We start from the raw sequence: 19,470 nt of genomic DNA, 5'->3' as shown, positions 1-19,470 counted from the left end.
CAACTTATACTGATAGCACCACACATCTTTGTTGCACCTCTAGGATCAAAAGGTTTGCTAGACTGTCTCACTTGCATCATCATAGCTCCTAGAACAATAGAATAGAGTATCAACCCAAAGCATAAAACCTCTAAAATAAGCCATGCCACCACTATTGAAGAAAATTTGTTGTCTCCTACACCCATGCTCCTATATTTCTCACAAGAAAAAACTACATCCCTCTTTACATTCAAGAACTCATTCGCATTATCAGAAGTGTCAATCATCTTGCATCACTCTGCTACCTGCTCCACAGCATAGGCTTAGAGGCAAGCCATCTCGCATTGTTTTCCTGTGCATCCATTAGAAACCAAATGTAGCGCTCCACAAGGAAAACACATCCAAAGCATAACTATGGCCATCCACTACTCTAAAAAGAGATTCTGGCCACCAAACATAACACCAAAAGTACCAAACACCATAGCCAGGAACATTACAAATCACTGCAACATGAGGTAGATCCAAACATAGAACCATAACACCCATCTACAACCAATAGCACTTAAAAGCTTGTTAAGAAGACACCTAGGAGCCTATGTAACCACATGCATAACGTGTGAAGGATTTTGACAATGCTCATTAATCACCATGTCAGCTTAAAGAGTAGGCAACTCCACCAACTTCACATCCCGAGACAGTCCTCAATGTCACCAAAAATAGAAACAAAACCAATAACCAAACACTACACCTTTAGTGGCTCCTCACCAGCCAAAAGCTCACCAACAAAACCTCCAAAAACTAAAACAGGGACCACTAAACATGGGCTAGGAATCTCATCTACCACCATCAAACTGACATCATTGTCTAGAGCATTCACATCCTCAACAATATTCCAAACCATAGAGATATCCTCTTACAACTCTTCATAAATTGGATCACCACACAAATTCACCACAAGATCCACCTCATGGTTATCTTCAAAGGTTACACACACATTATTGCATGTCTAACTATCACCAACCTCATCTACATCATGGATTGGATCCTGACTCACATTGAGATATACATCATAATCATAATATACCTCTTGAATTTCCTCCCAATTCATCTCAGCATCATCCTCATCAATCGATGATTATTTAGTCATTGTTGCTACTTCCTCCAGCTCAAGAATGGAATCATCCTCAAACTCCTCATCTCCTTCCTTTGTTTCCAAGACCATTGTCAAATTGAACTATGTTCACTTCTCCCACTTCCACCTCATCTTCATGTTCTAATTCTTCTTGTTCCTTATCTTTACATGCTAGTTCCACTACATATACCCCTCTATCTAGTTAGGGTGGGATAGGTGCAGCCATCTCTATTGATTCTCTGGGTCGGGGTTATTTCCCCTATTTTGCATGTGATTCCCTCCTTGAAGAGGTGGTCAGTTTCCCAGCACATTAACTCCTCAAGGCATGAAGAAAAGGTAGATAGGATAAGGTTCACCTAGGTTTCTTTATAGGATGCAGACAGTTCTACATACTATGGCCACATTTATTTTAGCTCCAACACACAAACTCTTATTATTGTCTCCTATGGGGCATGCCACTCGCCTGCCCCATCGCCTTGCTATGCTTCATGTGCTTGGGCGCTTGCTCAGTGTGGACATTCACGTGCTTTTTGAGGTGTGGCTATCCGTCTTGTGTGGCTGTGTGTACCACCCATTGGTTGTCTACCATTGGATGCCACAATCTATTTTTAGGGAGTTTTAAGGGTTTTCTCTCTAGGGAGTTTTAAGGGTTTTCTCTCTTCCCATCTGGCCGCCCTCTAAAATAGGGGTTATTTTTCTAAAAGAAGAAGGATTTTTTAAAATAAAGGAGGCTATTTTGAGTAAAAAGGAGCACATTTTGCAATAAGAAGAGGTGCACCATTATTTTTTGAGAGGGAAAGGAGAGGAAGAGAGTAGTCCTAAAAGTCTAGATAAATTAGCATGTGTATCACCAAAGGAGAGAGAGAATTGAGCTTGACATAGCCTGGGAGGAAGGATGGAGCTACCCTACCATATGATCGTATTGTTTCCCTTTGAGATGCAATTGAATAATGCTAATAGTTTTTTTTATGTTTCATGAGTTTTTTCACCTTTGTCGATGCTATGGAGCTTCATCTCTTTTTTCTTAGTCTATCTCACTCCATTCCCAACTTTCAATTGTGGTGTGCTTAGGTGTCTTGTTTCCCTGGGTGGGTGTGTGTAGAGTTCCCCTCAGTATTAGAGAGGGGGACTCGGAGTTTACTTTATGGGCATTGAAAAGTTTGGTGAGAGTAGAGGGAGTGATTTTCTCTTGTTCAAGGAGTGTCTTCTATAATGAGAGTGCATAGGGGTGCTATAGAGGCTTGGTTCCCTTTTTTGCTTTCATTATGTTTGTGAAATAATGCACATTCAAAAACTTTGGAAAGAAATGTGAGAAATTAGCTTATTAAAGCCTTTAATCTAAATATAGCCCAAGTAGCTCTACATTACGACTATAGTTTGACTTACAAATTCTTATGGAATTGAAAAGCCTAGAGGTAACCAATGTGATCCCAAAATTTCCCAATTTTCCTCCACTATGTAGTACTGATGATATGAAAAAAGGAAACCTCTGATTTTTACTATCCATGTGTTCTATATTGTAAGATTCCTCCCTCCAGCTTTTGAGGTGTATAATGTCCCCGCCATCCTTAAGCATTTGCTGAACATTAGGCATATGTGAACATTATCCTCTTGATGCATTCCCTCATTAACATTGGCCTTGATCTCTTCTTGCATCACTCCTTGGGCATGTTGCCTTGCATCTTGATGTGCCCGCCTCGTGCTTAAGGGATTCTTTGTAGTTTCCTTTGGGTTTAGACTTCAATATTATCTTAGAAATGTTTAATCACCTTTGGATAAGCTCCTAAACTCTGATTTGAGTGATCTTTAGCTGTATGGAGAGGCAAGGAGGTGTACAATCCACGTATGTGATCACCTTTGATTTGGTCAAAGCTATAGTACTCTCTATTTTAATCGGTAGTAAATTGGACTTTTGACCCCAAAAATGATGTCCAATTTGGGAGTTCTTCGGATCTATAAGATGTTCTAAGAGTTTACTATCCAACTATGAAGTCAATTATGGTTCAATTTGAGTGGATCAAAACTATAAAAAATAGGATAGAGTCGGTACAAAATGTGACCTACCCCGGGTGTCCAAATGGAGAGGTTAAGGGCTAGAATGAGAGCTTAAGGAGTGGGAAATCCAAACCTATATCCACTTTTACTTCATTCTAAACCTCTTCTACTGAATTAAATTATCAAATTTGCCAAAAACCCTCAAACCATGCATCCAAAGCATCCCTTTATCCCGTGGAAACAATCCATTTCTCAACAATGCATCAATCAATGTGTCCATCAAGAAATTTTTGTAAATTTTTGGCATGACCTTTGGGAATCAATTGCAAAATCTCAATGAAAAAAGCATGAGCATTTCCATTGTATTGCCTTGCATAATCATTGACAAATCAATACCAATGCCAATACTAACTAATGTACATCAACGAAGCGCTACTTTGCCGATCTCCCAGTCAAGTCTTCCCACCCCCCTTACCAAAGTTTAGAATACAATGGCAAGGATTGAGGCCATGTCTTCACACCATGTACCTTATCCCCTGTATAGCTTTTCCAAGGCACTCACGGCACAAAAGGTTCAAGACACACTCCCCTTTGGCCACTCCACCTAGTGCCAAAGGTACCCTCTCACCACACTAGGTTCTACAAGAATTTTGGAATTAAAATTTTAATTTAACTAATCTTTAAATCCAAATATGTGATAGAGTTCACTTATAAGATAGCACATGTACTCATGCTCATTTCATAATTCCCATCTCATAAGGCATAACACCTTACTTCCAACTAGTAATTCCAATTCAGGCATCTTATACATAAGCCAAAATGATCTTCTAGCACATGATAGGTATCTCATAGCTCTTCAAGTTCATCCAAACAACGTAGCAAACCGCCGCTGGATGAAGGAGAAATCGCTATTTTAGCAGGCTACATTTTTTCAGCAGAAGATCTCAGATCTACACTCACTCAGGGTGAATCACTCTAATTCCTCTTAGCCCAAGGTGTTTACAAGCATGCTCTACAAGCTGGTGAAGACAGAATTCAATTTCATCAAGTCTACAGTGAGATCCAAGCTCTTCATCAAATCTGCCAGGTGACGTTGGTAAAACAGAGATTAAGCTTTCAATATTTTGTCAAATCTTGTGTTTCTTGGCTTAATCCTCTACTAGACTCATTGCTATGCCTTTGAAAGAATTTGAGCTCATTTGAAGTCTAAGGCACCAGATCTGGACTCCCGCATACTCTGTTTTCTGCACACAAAACAGTGGATTAATTTGCTAATCAGTGCTAATCACTGTATTTTGGTACAATTGAGGGTTCAAATTAACCATTAGGTATCTGATACAGATCCCTATAACTTCAGATTGCAATTCGGAGTTGGTTTGATACTCCAACCATCCCGTACAAATTGGTTACCCTTGATTTAATGTAATTTCTGAGAAAATTATGCTGATAAAATTGTGATAATCATCATTTTGCATTTAAACCTTGGTTAATGCCTGTAAATCTCACTCAAATTAAAGATTATTCACAGCCAGAGTTGCATTTGGGAATGTGCATAAGAATGAATGCTATACGCATTATGTATTGGGCACATTGCATCAGTGTAAATATGAGATCAGACACTGCCCTTGTCCAGAATAAGGCAAGAGATAAGACCTCCCGCATAAATTTGGGTTTGCATTGCATAATGACACAAGATAAACATCAAAAACCCAAAGGAGATTTCAACAAAACATTGAAACATATTTCTCACATGGAGCAAGAAGACCTGACGGACAAGCTCATGGCCCCAGCCATGAAAGAAGACGAATATCTCTTTCCAAGAAGAGGATCCACACCAAGAAGATCTAAAGGAAGATATGGATGTTGAGAGATATAATCGCGGTGTTGTGTGTATGTGGGAAAGCACCCTAGAGGTGCAAGATATTGTGGTGAGATAGGAATGCCACATGTAATATTGCATGGTGTGTGAGAGTTGACCAAAAGAAGTGGAAAAGGAGTTGCCACATGGATGATGATATGTAAAGTGGGATAAGGCTAGAAAGCCTATATCATTGTATGATTCATTGTGATATGCAATACAAGGGAATATTGTTGAGTGTGCAATCTCTCTCTCTCTCTCTAGTTATGGAGTTTTTAGTGTGGTTCAATCCACCTTAATTATGTTGCTTAATCTATGTCCTTCACCATGTTCAATCCCATTTCTAGAATCTTAACATGGTATCAGAGCTAGGGTGGGCTCTTGATCATGGTTATTTATGTATATTTGTGAGTGTTTGTTTGATTAAGCATATTTTATGATTTAGCCTTCTTATTAAGAAAAATTTTAGCACACTCATTATCATTTGGTTGCATTGAGAGAGATTTGAAGCTGCCCATAGGAGATGGAGATTTTGGAGTTGCTCATGAAGCTGAAAAACAGACATTGGAAGTGTCTTGAAGCTGTCAAAGAAGAGCTATGCAACAAGGAGGTTGCAATGAAGCTGCCATTGAAGTCTCAAGTGGAGATTTCTCATTGTGGAGATGACAAATGGTGTTGTCATCATCAAAGAAGCTGTCTACAAAGCTGAAAATGCAGATTTCAGCATCATGAAGGCTATGGAGTCGTCATAAACAACAAAGAAGCTGCCAAGGAATCAATGGTCTCATGAAAGGTTGGTTTTATGAAGTTTTGCCTCAAAGTTTTGTGTTTGAGCATGAAAAAATGCTCAATGTATAAGGGTTGCTTGATGGGATGGAAGAATCCCGAGGTTATTTGCTTCCAAGCAAAAAGTGGAGGAGGTGCATGCTTGTCAAGATAATGGCAAGTGAGATGGTGAACTCAATGGAGTTTACATGTGTGTGCATCAAGAAGAGGATGCACTTGTGAATTTTTGGTCAATGAAGGAGAGAAAAGAAGGGGATGGAAACCTTGGCAGTTTCCACATGTTTATGCACCTATGGTTTCATTTGAGAGACCATGTGAAGAAGCACCCTTGAAGTTTATATGCAAGAAAAAGCATAGAGGCTGCAAGTTCATTTGGGAACTTGCAAGGCCATGTTGATGGCTATGGGAGAAACCTCAATGAGAGAGGTTTAGAAGAGGCAAAGAGATTGAAACAAGAAGGAGATGCATATTAGAGCTCAAATTGGGGAGCTCTTGAAGGCCATTTGGATGGCTGTGTGTAAACCTCATTAGGGAGGTTTAATGGTTGAGGCAAAAGGAGATGAGCTCATGGGGAGCTCAAGGTATAGCCATGATGATGGTTGTGTAAATCTCATAGGAGATTTAACAGTTTGCTATGGCAAGAAGACGTGTGCTGTAGTTGAATGTGACTCTCAACAAGGAGTGCACGGAGGAGATAGCTGTTGCAATGCAAGCATCAGCACTGTAGCAATGTGAAACCCAACATCTCAAAAGGAATTGACATGCCAATGGATGATCTCAGCGTTATGAAGGATACTCTTAGAGTTAAAGATGAAGAACTCCATCAGATGGCTAAGGAGATGCGAGCCAGGGATGCGACTATTAAGGAGCTGGCTGAACGGCTATCTGAAACAGCGGAGGCGGCTAAAGCCACAGCATCTGCTGCTGCTCATATCATGGACAAGGAAAGGAAGGCAGCTAGAACCGAGATTGCAAAGCTGTGAGGAGGGGCATAAAGGAGCTGGTGGATGAGGGTCTGGACTGCGTTCCAGAGAGGTATGTGCGCTCCCCTCATCAGAGACCCACCCTCCGCAGCGTCTGCGATGACACCCAGGTCTAACTACTCGTCATTGATATCTCCGCCTTGCATCTGATGGGCGACCCACGAAGGAAGAGAGAGGAAAGTGTGAAATAGTCGGCAGAATTCATCATTCGCGCAACTGGCAGTCTGGAACTGGCAGTCTGGCGTGAATCAGTGCAGCATATTTAATGAGCAGAGAGCAGTGCAGTTCAGGCAGATAGGATTTTAAACATCACATTCAAGAGGCGCATTTTTTTCCAAAATCATTCATGTAAGGTTGTTTGTGTGGTGTACAATACACTTAAACAAAGGTGCATTCACACACAATCAATTTTTAAGTTTTTTAAAAAGTTTGTTCACACATGGATGTATACGTATGAGGGTGCCCTGCCCTTGCATAGTGCATAAAAAGGATTGTATTCTCTCACACAGATTTTATGAGGGTCCGCTACCTGGATTTGGTCAAAGGCATTGTATTTTTCACCCATGTAATTAGAGGGGTAATCGTACCCGAGCCTGCATGCTCAAAACGAGATGTGTATTCACCCATGGTATGAGGGTAACCATGCCCGAGCTCACCGAGAAGCTCAAAATGGTTGTTGTGATGTGTGCATGAGCGATGCACGTGTGAGGTGCATGCGCATGGGTTGGTTCCTACCCGAACTTCCATGTTCAAATCGGACTCGTGGTTCCGCTGTGAGCGAGTCGGCTCAAAATGGACTAGGTGTCTAAGATGGTAGACACGGGCACACATGTTTGGTTAATGAACACTCCAATGTATCATTGAGGGGGAGTGTTGAAAGGTAGCGATTGCGTTTGTGCAATGCTACATTGATATGGATGATGGGTGATGGGTGAGTTGTGGAACACCTCGATTAAGAGGGGGTGTTGAGAGATATAATCGCGGTGTTGTGTGTATGTGGGAAAGCACCCTAGAGGTGCAAGATATTGTGGTGAGATAGGAATGCCACATGTAATATTGCATGGTGTGTGAGAGTTGACCAAAAGAAGTGGAAAAGGAGTTGCCACATGGATGATGATGTGTAAAGTGGGATAAGGCTAGAAAGCCTATATCATTGTATGGTTCATTGTGATATGCAATACAAGGGAATATTGTTGAGTGTGCAATCTCTCTCTCTCTCTCTAGTCATGGAGTTTTTAGTGTGGTTTAATCCACCTTAATTATGTTGCTTAATCTATGTCCTTCACCATGATCAATCCCATTTCTAGAATCTTAACAATGGACACGAGAAGAGAAGCTGCCACGACAAGAAGACTGAAGACAAGAGAAGATGTGAGGCTCCAAAGAGTGAGGAGCCATGTGAAAATCTCTGAGAGAGAGAGAGAGAGAGACCCCACAACCCAATGTAACCTGCCCCAACAAAGTAAAACCACCTCTGAGCCACCGATGATGTAGGCCACCTGGTAGATGTATGTGTGAGCACTTTAGTCAAGGTCGCGGGCACTTATAGTAGCCTTGGACACATAGAGAGAGAGAGTGTCAAGGACTATGGAGTTTAGGAACTTGAGGCACTGGTCATTGACTATCAAGTAAGAAAGAAACTTAATACAGGGTCCAGGTGTGCTAAGATAACTTGAGGGGAGGTGTAGACACTAGTCGCGGACTATCAAGTAAGGGGAGGCAAACTTGGTACAGGGTCTAGGTGTACTAGGAGTATTCACTTGAGGGGAGGTGTTGAAAACACAAGTGAATAGGGTGTGTGCGGGAACAAGCCCTTGGTTAGAGGCTATAAAAGAGAAGATGTAAATGTGAAAGAACCTGTGAAAAGGTGAGAAGAATCTACTGGGAGAGAATAAAGGGTAGCATAAGAAGATTTAGGAAGTGTGGAGATATTCTGGGAAGTGTGGAGATATTCTCCGAGATATTCTAGGAAAAGTGAAGAGGTGGAGAGAATCAGGGAAAAGAGGTGGAGTGAATCATGGAGAAATCTGTGGGATTTGATGCTTGATGTAAACTCTATAAATTGAGGCATTACCCTAATGAGAATTTGCTGGTTTTTGAGTATCCATGCCTACATTAATCTATTTGTTAATTACACACTAATTACATCTTAATTATTTGCTAATCACTTTGTTAATGATGTTGATTCTAGTGTTTGATCCACCATAGCTCATCACAATGCTCAAATTTCAACATCTTTTACTATATATCTTGACATGTGTGATTTTCCTTAGTATATAGCTTATGATGAAGAAGAAGTCACTATCATTCAAGATAATCTGAATCAGTTTAATAACTTGTATTAAACAACAACAATGAGGTTGCATTGATATGTGTCAAGCCTTTGAAAAAGATGTATATGTAATAGAATTAAAGCATGAAGCTTTTTTATTGAAGAAACAAAATGACTACATCTTACAAATTCAACAAAGGTAGTAAAATGTTTTCAGACATACTTGTGATATGTCAAGTAAATAATTTTTACCTTAAGAGTTGAACCTTGGATAATATAAGGCTCCATATATTTGTCAACAAGTAAATAATTTTTACCTTAAGAGTTGAACCTTGGATAATATAAGGCTCCATATATTTTTAGACATATTTTTTCAATATGTCTTCTTTCTTTTGTGTAGCTTTTCGGTAAAGGTGAGAACCTCATGTATTTACATCTCAAAGACCTTGAGATCCTTGAATCAAAACTTCAGGTTGCCCTATCAATAAGATAAAAGAGAGAAAAGTGAGTATGCATCCATTTGTTTTTAAATTACAATATTTTAAGGTTGTCAATGTGCTAAACTTTACAAAATATCTTATGTTCTACACCATTCAAATGAGAATGTTAACAATCCAAGCTCAAGAGCTTTGCAAAGAAGATACTTTTCTTTATTTCTTTTCAAGGTATGCCAACTTAGTTTATGTCTTTTGATCACTATTTTCTTGTTTCACAAAGGCATTAGTTTTTTACATGAGTACATGAAGAAAATCAATATAACTTTTGTAAGGATCCTAGTGATGTGGCATTTTTCAATAATACAATTACGAATGCACCAGGTGATATTTCCTAAGAATGAGAACTAATTGGAATCTTTAAAAGAATCATTAAAAAAGGGTCCTTTTTATCTTACTTTGATGCTTGCATATAACCATGTTATAAAACATAGTAAAAAGTTATATTTTACAAAGTGAAAAAACTAGAAAATTTTTTAAAAAACATTATAAAAATCAGATTTAAACAAAAAAAAGTAGCTCCAAAAATCTATTAAATGAAGAGTGAAAAATAACCTTTCAATGATAATTTGAGGGTTATCTTGCATATGATTAGATAAGAACTCATCTGCGTTTTTTATAACTATTCATCTTTAAGCTCTACAACATCAAAATCCAAAGACCAATTTCCTAATTTAGCATTGGATGATGATGTGGAAGAAGCATCTTCCTCTATGCTATCAACAATAGCATTGTCACTATAATGATGAAGACCCAACGATTTTATTTAACCTCTTCCTCTAGGTTACACATCTTGTTCTCTCATAAGTATTCAAACCATGAATCCTATTTTTCAATATATCAATAGTGACTTTTCAAAGGCATCCAACTTTGATTAATGTAAAATCATAGACCAAAATATCAATCTCATTAAGAACCAAAACAGTAGTTCTAGGAGATTTCTTGGGCCTTTTTTTTTCCTCCCTTTACCTTTTAGAGCTTGCACCATTTCCAAACTATAATTTTCTTTAAATGTATCTGGATGTTATGTCTTATACCAATGGACTGTAGTAGAAGATATTTCTTTCCCTTCATTGTTCTTTGTAACTCCAAGCACTTTTGCAATTCAAAATGGATGGCCTAGTGGATCATCCTTGGCCAAGGTTGCAACCAATGCACCAATACAAATATCTTGTGTTGTACCATTCCACATCTTGTGAGGCACTACCTTCTTGCACAAGACATTCATGCTCCAATGTACAATTTGCATGGCTACGGATAAATTATAGGCTCAATCTCACTTGGAACAGAAAATTACTTATGCTATTGTTGTGTCAATGCATGAGAATAAGGACAAAAAAATGGTGGTCACAGTACAATCCTTCTTATGAAATCTTTTTAGAATAGAGATTTTCTCTTCAAAAAAGTGTCCCACCAAGTGACATCTTGTTCCTTGCATATTGTTTTAATTTTTCTATCTTCCTCAATGCATTTATCATGGTCCACCTCTCTTTTTGACAAGGCTACATCTTTGGCTTCTTGAGAGTTTGTAAAGGCACCATCACCCAACTGCTTGCATAATTATTAGGGAGCAGACTTTAGAAATGCCAAACCTTCTTTTGGTGCCCATTTTAAAGACTGTGAATATTGCTTTGCAAACAAGTACACTTTCCATCTACTTTAAGCTTTATCAAAAAGGCATGTTAAAAGCTAGGTCATTTATTCTTTCAATGTAGTAAGATGGATCCTTGTGAGTTTCGTGCATGAATAATCTAAAATCAATGGTTTCCTTGAGATGCACAAATAGTGGCCTGGGAGTATAAGCTCCTTCTGTGCCAAAGACATCATAGTTGCAAGTGTAAATGCATCGTGGTGGCGAGCCAAATTTTTAGAGAACGTAAATATTTCATATCTAAATGAATACTAGGCCTCTAAATTATGTACTTCATATCTAAATGAATACTAGGCCTCTAAATTATGTACTTCATATCTACATTTAGGTACCAAGAGTGTATTTAGATACCAACTTGTTTAGGATAATGAGTAGACACCAAGTATCTACTTGTTTTGGAAGTATCTAAATGGCATGCTCAGTGTCCATTTTTTGGATTACTAGGTATCTAATTGATACCAATTCAATTATCCAAGATTTTCTTTTTCCCACATAAATTCTCAACCTTAATTCATTATGTAGAATTATGATGGAAATTCATCTTTTGACATTAGAATTTAATTCAAATCCATCTTTTCTCAATTATCATGGAAATTCATCTTTTAACTAAAATATGAATACCTATTTTTTCTGAATAGATTTGAAATCCTTCTTTTTCTCATTTCAATGAGTGCAATCCAATTATCATGGGAATTCCTCTTTTCCCTAAATTAAATCTATTAAAATTTTTCTTAAAAATTTTATAAAAATAACCATTAATTCCTTTAAGCTAAAAATTCCACTTTTCTTATCTAAACATTTGAATTCCAGTATAGTAGGAATTCTTCTTTTATCATTTAAACTTATCTATGCAAAAAGATAAATTTAATTAAATTTTTCTTTTAAAATTTAAATAAAAATCTCCATTAATTACTTTACACTAGGAATTACACTTTCTTCATTTAATTAATTGGATTCCAATATGGTGTGAATTTCTCTTTCATCATAAAAATTTATCGATACAAAAAGATAAATTTAACTATATTTTCTCTTAAAAATTAAATAAAAATCTTCATTAATTCCTTTGCACTAGGAATTATACTTTTCTTATTTAAATATTTGAATTTCAATATGGTCGAAATCCTTCTTTCATCATAAAAGTTTATCTATACAAAAAGATAAATTTAACTAAAATCTTTCATAAATTATACATTATTTTAGCATTCCAATTTTATTCTCTAAATCATTAGAATACATGGAATTCCAATGTATTGGGGATTACTCTTTTAACATAAAAATAAATTACCAAAAATTTCTCTTTTTTCTAATTTACTAATTATGCCTAATCATAAAAATAAATTTCTTCATGATTACACTGAGAATCATTTAATTAATCTAGGATGATAATTCCTAAAATATGGTAGGAAGTCCTATTTTCATATTATGAATGAAAATGTTATGTTTTTATTTTACAGAAATTTTGCCATAGCTCCACTGCTATTACTCATAATTCTCAATTTAATTGAGAGAATGAAGTTTAATATTACTAATATGATTAGAATGACCACTAATTGGATCATTATCTAATTATAGATTGATTTATAATTTCTCTATGAAATAAATATCATAAAAGCATTAAAAAGCTATTATTTTGACCTCCAATTAGACAAGTATAAAAATTACTTTTGGATTAGAGAAATGCTTCATGAGAAGCTTCATTTGGATTGAGAATAGGTCATAGGAATGACCTTTCTTTGGGGGGAGAGAGAGAAATGCCTAAAAACCATTAAAATTAAGCATAAATGAAAATTTATGTGTTTCTTTATTACAATACATTAAAGCATTTCAATAATATTCAAAAGCCATTCAAATTAAAGTTTCTCAAGCTTGAGAGGGGTTGAGAAGAAAGAAACTTTTAGAAATTATAGAAAAAAGACCATAATCCACTCTTTACCTCCTAAAATGCTTGATTCTTTAGTCACTGTAGAGGCCCCCAACCAATCAATTGGTTTGGTATGTCGTAGGAGTCACCAAGGAAGATTGAAGAGAGAGAGAAGCTCCAATCTCTTCAATTTTGTAGAGGTTTTTAGAGGATAATAAAAATTAAGCTTAGTTTAGAGTAATACCGGCATAGTTTAGTTCACAGATAATAATACAAAGGAATGAGGGTTTATTTATAGGAGAGGGAGGCCACTAACTGAGTCCAACTGAGTTCTAGAATTTTCCAGCTTCAGTTTGTTGGCTGAAGTTGGACAAGTTTTGGATCAGTTTGGCTCCCTTTTTGATTTGGTTTGATTTAGGAGAGAGGAGGGATAAAAATATCCCAAATATTTTTGAGTTTTAAACTCATCCAAGCATGTGAAATAGGTGCCTCCTTGAAGGTCTCCCTTTTTCTTACACATGTGTCAAAAATGAATGATTACTCTAAAATATCTCATTTTTTTTAATACACCATAATTTTTAACTAATAAACCTAGTACTTGGTCAACTCTTCATCTTATGTGGGTATTTACTTATTTTTGGGTATTTTCTTTTATTCTTTGGATTTATCTTGTCCCAACACTTGTATTAATCTTATTGGTCCATAGGAACCTTAATTGGACCATAATCAAAAAAATTTCAAAAATTTGGACGCTTAGGCTAAGGTCTTCTGAATCAATTTTAATTAATTCCAATTGCACCTTGGAAAATCTATTTTTATTTTTTATTTCAAGAAAATATTTTTTTGATATTTGAAGAATTTATTTATCCAAAAATATCCTAGTTTTGATTTATCACTCTCTAGAATTTTTTTATCTCACTAGGCAAAACAAGGAAAAATGATATTTTCTTGTATTCAGAAACATAGAATGATTACAAGGGATTGAAGTAGAGTCTTATTTCATATTCAGGCTGAGGAGGAATCTTACAGTCCCAATCTCCTCAAAAAGAGAGGTGAAAAGCCGAGAAGTAAACTTTGTATCCCTATCACACTGAAATCTCCTTTTAGGGAAACCATGCAATTTGAATATCTCTTTGATGAATATTGTTGTTATATCCATTACCTTAAAGGTCTTTTTGATAGGGATTAAATGGGATACTTTCGTCAACCTATCTACTACCACCACCATGATAGGGTCATATCCCCCTTGCAGAGAAGGAAGACTTGTGACAAAATCCATACTAATACATTCTCACTTCATTTGAGGAATGTCTAGTGGTGCAGTTTACTTGGCATCTTTACCCTTTCATCCTTGCTTCTTTGACAAGTTAAGCAGTGTGTGACTTACTTGAGTACATCCTTCTATTAAGATATAGGCCTTGGAGCCTTAGTGAGCAAGTGTGTAGAAGGTGTGGGTGTGAATGGTCCTAATGGAGCCACCTAACCCTAGGCCACTAGCAAGCCTATTTAAAGGCACATGCCAAAGGCATTTATATGAAGCATGGTGCAAAGGCCAAGTTGTATGCATAAGCAACTTAATAAACAAGATTTTTTCTTGTATAGGTGTGAGCTTCTCTCCTTGTTTTTTGTGTGGTTGTGAGCTTTCATCTCCTTATCTCCTTCTCCTTCACTCAACCTTGTCACTTGACCTTGTGCAAGCTCTCAACACCAATGTAAATCTTCTAACATGGTATTCGAGCCAGCTACATGAGGTTCCTTGCCTTGTTCTGCTAGTAGGTGACTCATCCAGTCCTTTCTAAGTGTTGCTGCTATGCAAGGTGCCCAACACATAAGCGTTGCTGCTCAAGCATACAATGACAGCCGCAGCGTGCTCAATTATGCAACGACAGTTCCACCAGTTCGCAGCCTGCTCTCTATGTGGCAGCAGTTGGCTGCTCATCATTTGCTACTGTGCCATTCCGTGCTGTTCTAAACACCACAAGTATTACTACGGTGGTGCTATTGCGGCCACACATAAGCGCTCCTACGCTTGCATCTACCTAGCAAGTCGTCATGTACCTGCTCGTTATATCCAGCCAACCTCCTATGACCGGCGGCGGCGGCGGCTGGCTGGGCTGTCTGGCAGAGTTGGAGTGAATACAGCAAGGTTGCCAAGCCTTGCCTATGTCCCCATGAGCTACTCGTTTTGCAGCTCCCCACCGCCTGCAAGCTTTAGAGATGCCGTGTGCAAGGTTTTGTTTTCTGCCATGGAAGCTTGTATAAAAGCTTTATAAAAGTGTTTTAAAACACTAGTTAGCTTTCATGATTATCATTAAAGGAGTACTAATCAGTTAAGTGCTCTTATGAGGTTTTTTTTCCATATCCTTGAAGCGGTGGGCATACACCATGAGGTGTTCATAAGCCTCATTGTCATCAAGCTTCATCAACATCTTCAAGTGCACAAAGCTTCTCAAAGTGTGCTTATAAGCACTAATAGTGTTGCTTAACACTAATAGTGGTCATAACCATCAAAGGAGGAGGTCTTTAACACTAAGGAGGCTCCTCTTCATCAGTATTGGAGGCTAGGCACACACCATAAGTGCCACATTATAAGTCTTCATCATCAACCCACTTCTATGCTTACCTTGGCAAGCTTCCAAGGAGAAATGGTGCAACCATAAGCCATTGTCTTCATCCCATAAGCCAAAGAGGTTGAAGTTTGCTGGTTTTTCATCATCAGAATCAGTTTCTTGAGTGGTTTAAAGTTGGGCACATGTACACTAAGTGCTCATCTTTAATGTTTTTGTGTATCACCCTTGAGGCTCTTGCTTGTAAGAAGCATAGGCATGTCATAAGCCATATGCTCTCATTTCCCAAGCCCAAGGCATGTTATTCCACTGCATACTCAGCATTTTCATTTTCTAAGATGAGTTTAAGGTTGAGCATAGCATCTCTAAGTGTTGTACCTTGTTGTTTGTCATGTTTTTGATAAGCATCTCTTGGCATTGTCTTGGTAAGAGGCATAGGCAACATTATGAGCCATGCCCTCACCTTCTTGAGCCAAGAATAATGTACCTTGTTGGTTTGAGCATTTACCTCAGCCACTTACTCACTTTCATTAAGCTTGTACTTTCAAACCCTAATGGGTATCATGTAACCAACATGCACAAAAGCTCTTGTTGTAATTATGGAGTAGACACTGCCCTTGACCAATCTATAAGGCAAGTGGTAAGACCCTCCCTTTCCCTTTCCCATATAAATCTACCTCATAACCATTACTCTAAGGAATTCCCTTATTGCCCATGGAGGAGGTATGGTATGCAAAGAAGCATCAAGCACGTTGAAGGAGCATCTATGTGCAAACCACTTAAGCAAGGTGGCAGCCTTGTGTTGATCATTGTGTGAGAATGGTCCTGGAAAGCATGTGGAAGCAATGGCATGTATGTCCAAAGCATGTCAACTAAAAGAGGTCAAGCAAGCACAAAGAGTGGGATGCACCATCATCAAATTAAGACTTAGATGGCATCATTGTATTAGCCTCTAAGGCTCTAGGAACAAAGTTGTAAGTCCTAGATAACCACACCACCATGAACATTCTTGTAAGCCTAATGTTATAAAGGCACCTTTTTTTTCATATGTCCAATACCACCCATTCCAAGCACATTTTTTCATGGCTAGTATTGAGGGGGGGTATTAAGATATAGACCTTGGAGACTTAGTGTGAAGGATGTAGAAGGTGTGTGGGTGTGAATGGTCCTAAGGGAGCCACCTAACCCTAGGCCACTAGCAAGCCTATTTAAAGGCACATGCCAAAGGCATTTGTATGAAGCATGGTTCATAGGCCAAGTTGTATACATAAGCAACTTAATAAACAAGATTTTTTCTTGTATGGTGGCTCCCTTAGGACCATTCACACACACACACCTTCTACACTCTTGTTCACTAAGGCTCCAAGGCCTATATCTTAATACCTTCTTTAATATCGGCCGAAAGAAACTCCTTTGTAGAACATTCAACGTCTTCACATATCCTGGATGTCTAGTTGATGGTGCATCACGAGCTTCATATAGGATTCAATCCTTTAACTCTTTAATGTTCGATATGTACATTCTTAGTTGATATAATAAGCATCCATCACTAAGAGTATAATCTATGATTATCCTTATCTCTTTCTCAGAGTGAGTTTTTTTGCCATGAGTTTTAAAATATGCCCAAAGTATTCATCTAAGGCTATTTTGTCCTTCACTTCCATAAATAAAGGGTTACCTCGGCATAGAGATCACAGCCACAAAGGACTTCCTACTCAATGCATCTGCAACTATATTAACTTTTCCTTAACTATATTTTATTTCAAAATCAAATTTCTTATAAAACCTCTATCCAACACCTTTGCCTAATGTTGAGATCTCAATGGGTGAAAATCCACTTTAAGCTCTTATGATCTGTATAGTAAGCATGAACTTTCTGCCTATTGTCATCATAGCTTAAGACATGAATTATAGTCAAAAGTTCTACATCCTAGAAGTGTTGGTGGATGCATAACGCGTCTCCCCATCGACAACTAAAGTTTGATCTAGGAAAAAGGTCCCATAGAATATGAAATATTTTAGTACCCTACGCTTCTCCATACAGGATTATATCTATAATTCAATTGTTGAATTTACACTCTCTCTACTCTAAACCTTGCTCTGATACCAATGTAAGATACCTCCTATACCCTTCCTTCTTTCGAGGTGAGCAGAGATCTCACTAGTAAGTAACACCCAAGATTTCTATGAAGATTGCCTAATTGGGAGCCAATCCTTGACTATTTGATCAACGAATGCATTCATGGTCTGGGGAGTCTTACCTAATATTTACTTATATTTTTCTTGGGAAGTACTCGACTAATCGGGTCCACCCTACCACCCACTTTCCATATTTGTTTATGAGGTTTTTTAATTAATAAGCACATAGTTCCTTCATTTAATCCCCTTCACTGGCTTCTTTATCCCTTAATGCCAACAAATCATTTTAAAATGATACCTTTATAGTCGTGAACTTGAATTACAATTGAATCTGGAAAACATCCCTCAACTCACTGCCGCCGCGCCGCCGAGCCCCACAAAACAGTCTAGAGTTTATAGTTGTCATGGCAAAAGTCATTCACATAGTAGAATGAGAAGTGTCCCCTTCACCCTCTTCTTACTATGGAAGACCTTTCTAGATCATGCTTGTAGATACTAGAAAGAACCTTTGCCTCACCCCATGGTGGGTTACCCACCAACGAAGGCGGTTTCCCTGACCTCTATTCCAAGTATTTGTAGAGTCAATTACCCTGGGTGGGAGTATCCAGTTTCCCTAGATGGATCACTAAACATATCACATCAAAATGGTTGTCCCAAACCAATCTCATTAAAATGGTTACCCTAGGGGAAGTCACCTAGTTTTACAAATTCATCATCATCATCATTCACACTTTGAGACCATGTTTGTCAACCATCTTTATGAAACCAAAATAAATGATCCCATACAAGATAATCACTTTTCTATAAAAATAATAATCACTTTTCTATAATATACAATAAATAATCTTAATTTTTAATCAATGGCTAATAATTCAGATGTTGTCCTAGTACTCATGTCATGTAGAGACAAAGATGGGAACACTAGTATTCTCAAGCCAAATCCTAGGTCTTGGGAAATCACGTAGACTTAAGTATAAATTAACGCATTAAAGGAATCAAGTCCTATCCTATGTTGGATAGACTAGCTATACGAACAATTATTCCAATGTCGGTCACAACTCAAGATGGTTTAACTAGGGTGAACATCTCATTCTGTATCAACTCAAGTGTTACTTTCAAAAACAAAATAAGTTCAAACTATGCTCCCAAATTAGTCAACTAATTATGAAAAGGTTTTTAGTTAAGACTACCTTACTTGCAGTGCCAAATAGAAATCAAGATGGCTAACTTGGATGCAAGTAGTAGTCGACAATCTACATTCCCATTATACGTTGCCTTAACACAGTATATCTTTTCCCTCATCTTTTCACATCACCCCATCTCATAGCTTGTTCTTTACAAACCCATTTGTACCAAGGAGAGACACCCTCCACCCATACACGCTTCTCATCCTTGATTCTATAAGGGAGGTTATTGTGGTCCACAAAGTAGAGTGAGGATGTGAAGAGTGTAAGTAGTTACAGTCTATCAACTCGTAGTAATTGTTTGTCTGTAGTTTGTTCTTCTGAAATTCATCTTCTTCGATTGCATTGCCTGCACTCACCACATTTCCCAGTGAAGAAGGCTATCACATGATCCCCTTCCTTCACATCCTCCACCCCTTCACCAACACTCTCTACAATCCCAACTCCCTCGTGGCCCAAAATGCAATGAAATAAATCCTCATTTTTCCCAAAGAAAAAATCAGTGTGGCAGAGGGAGGTGTTGATGAACTTCAACTGAACTTCCCCTACATGTGGGGGAGCTACTTGCA

The 19,470-nt window shown here is 37.8% G+C and overlaps 1 long non-coding RNA gene across 1 annotated transcript in view; it reads left to right on the top strand.

Annotated features, from left to right (window-relative positions):
* Nucleotides 1-9,491: 9,491 nt before the first annotated feature.
* LOC147637433 (uncharacterized) overlaps nt 9,492-19,470 on the top strand; it is a 160,950-nt gene continuing 150,971 nt past the window's right edge. Inside the window, exon 1 of the long non-coding RNA XR_015266036.1 lies at nt 9,492-9,509. This is a non-coding gene — a long non-coding RNA (uncharacterized LOC147637433). The remainder of the gene's footprint in view (nt 9,510-19,470) is intronic.

This window comes from Cibotium barometz, chromosome 6 (genome assembly GCF_041138505.1).
Source record: "Cibotium barometz isolate CiBa-2024 chromosome 6, ASM4113850v1, whole genome shotgun sequence".
In the NCBI taxonomy this organism is placed as follows: domain Eukaryota; kingdom Viridiplantae; phylum Streptophyta; class Polypodiopsida; order Cyatheales; family Cibotiaceae; genus Cibotium; species Cibotium barometz.
The sequence above is the reverse complement of the archived record's forward strand: the minus strand, read 5'-3'. Positions and strand labels throughout refer to the sequence as shown.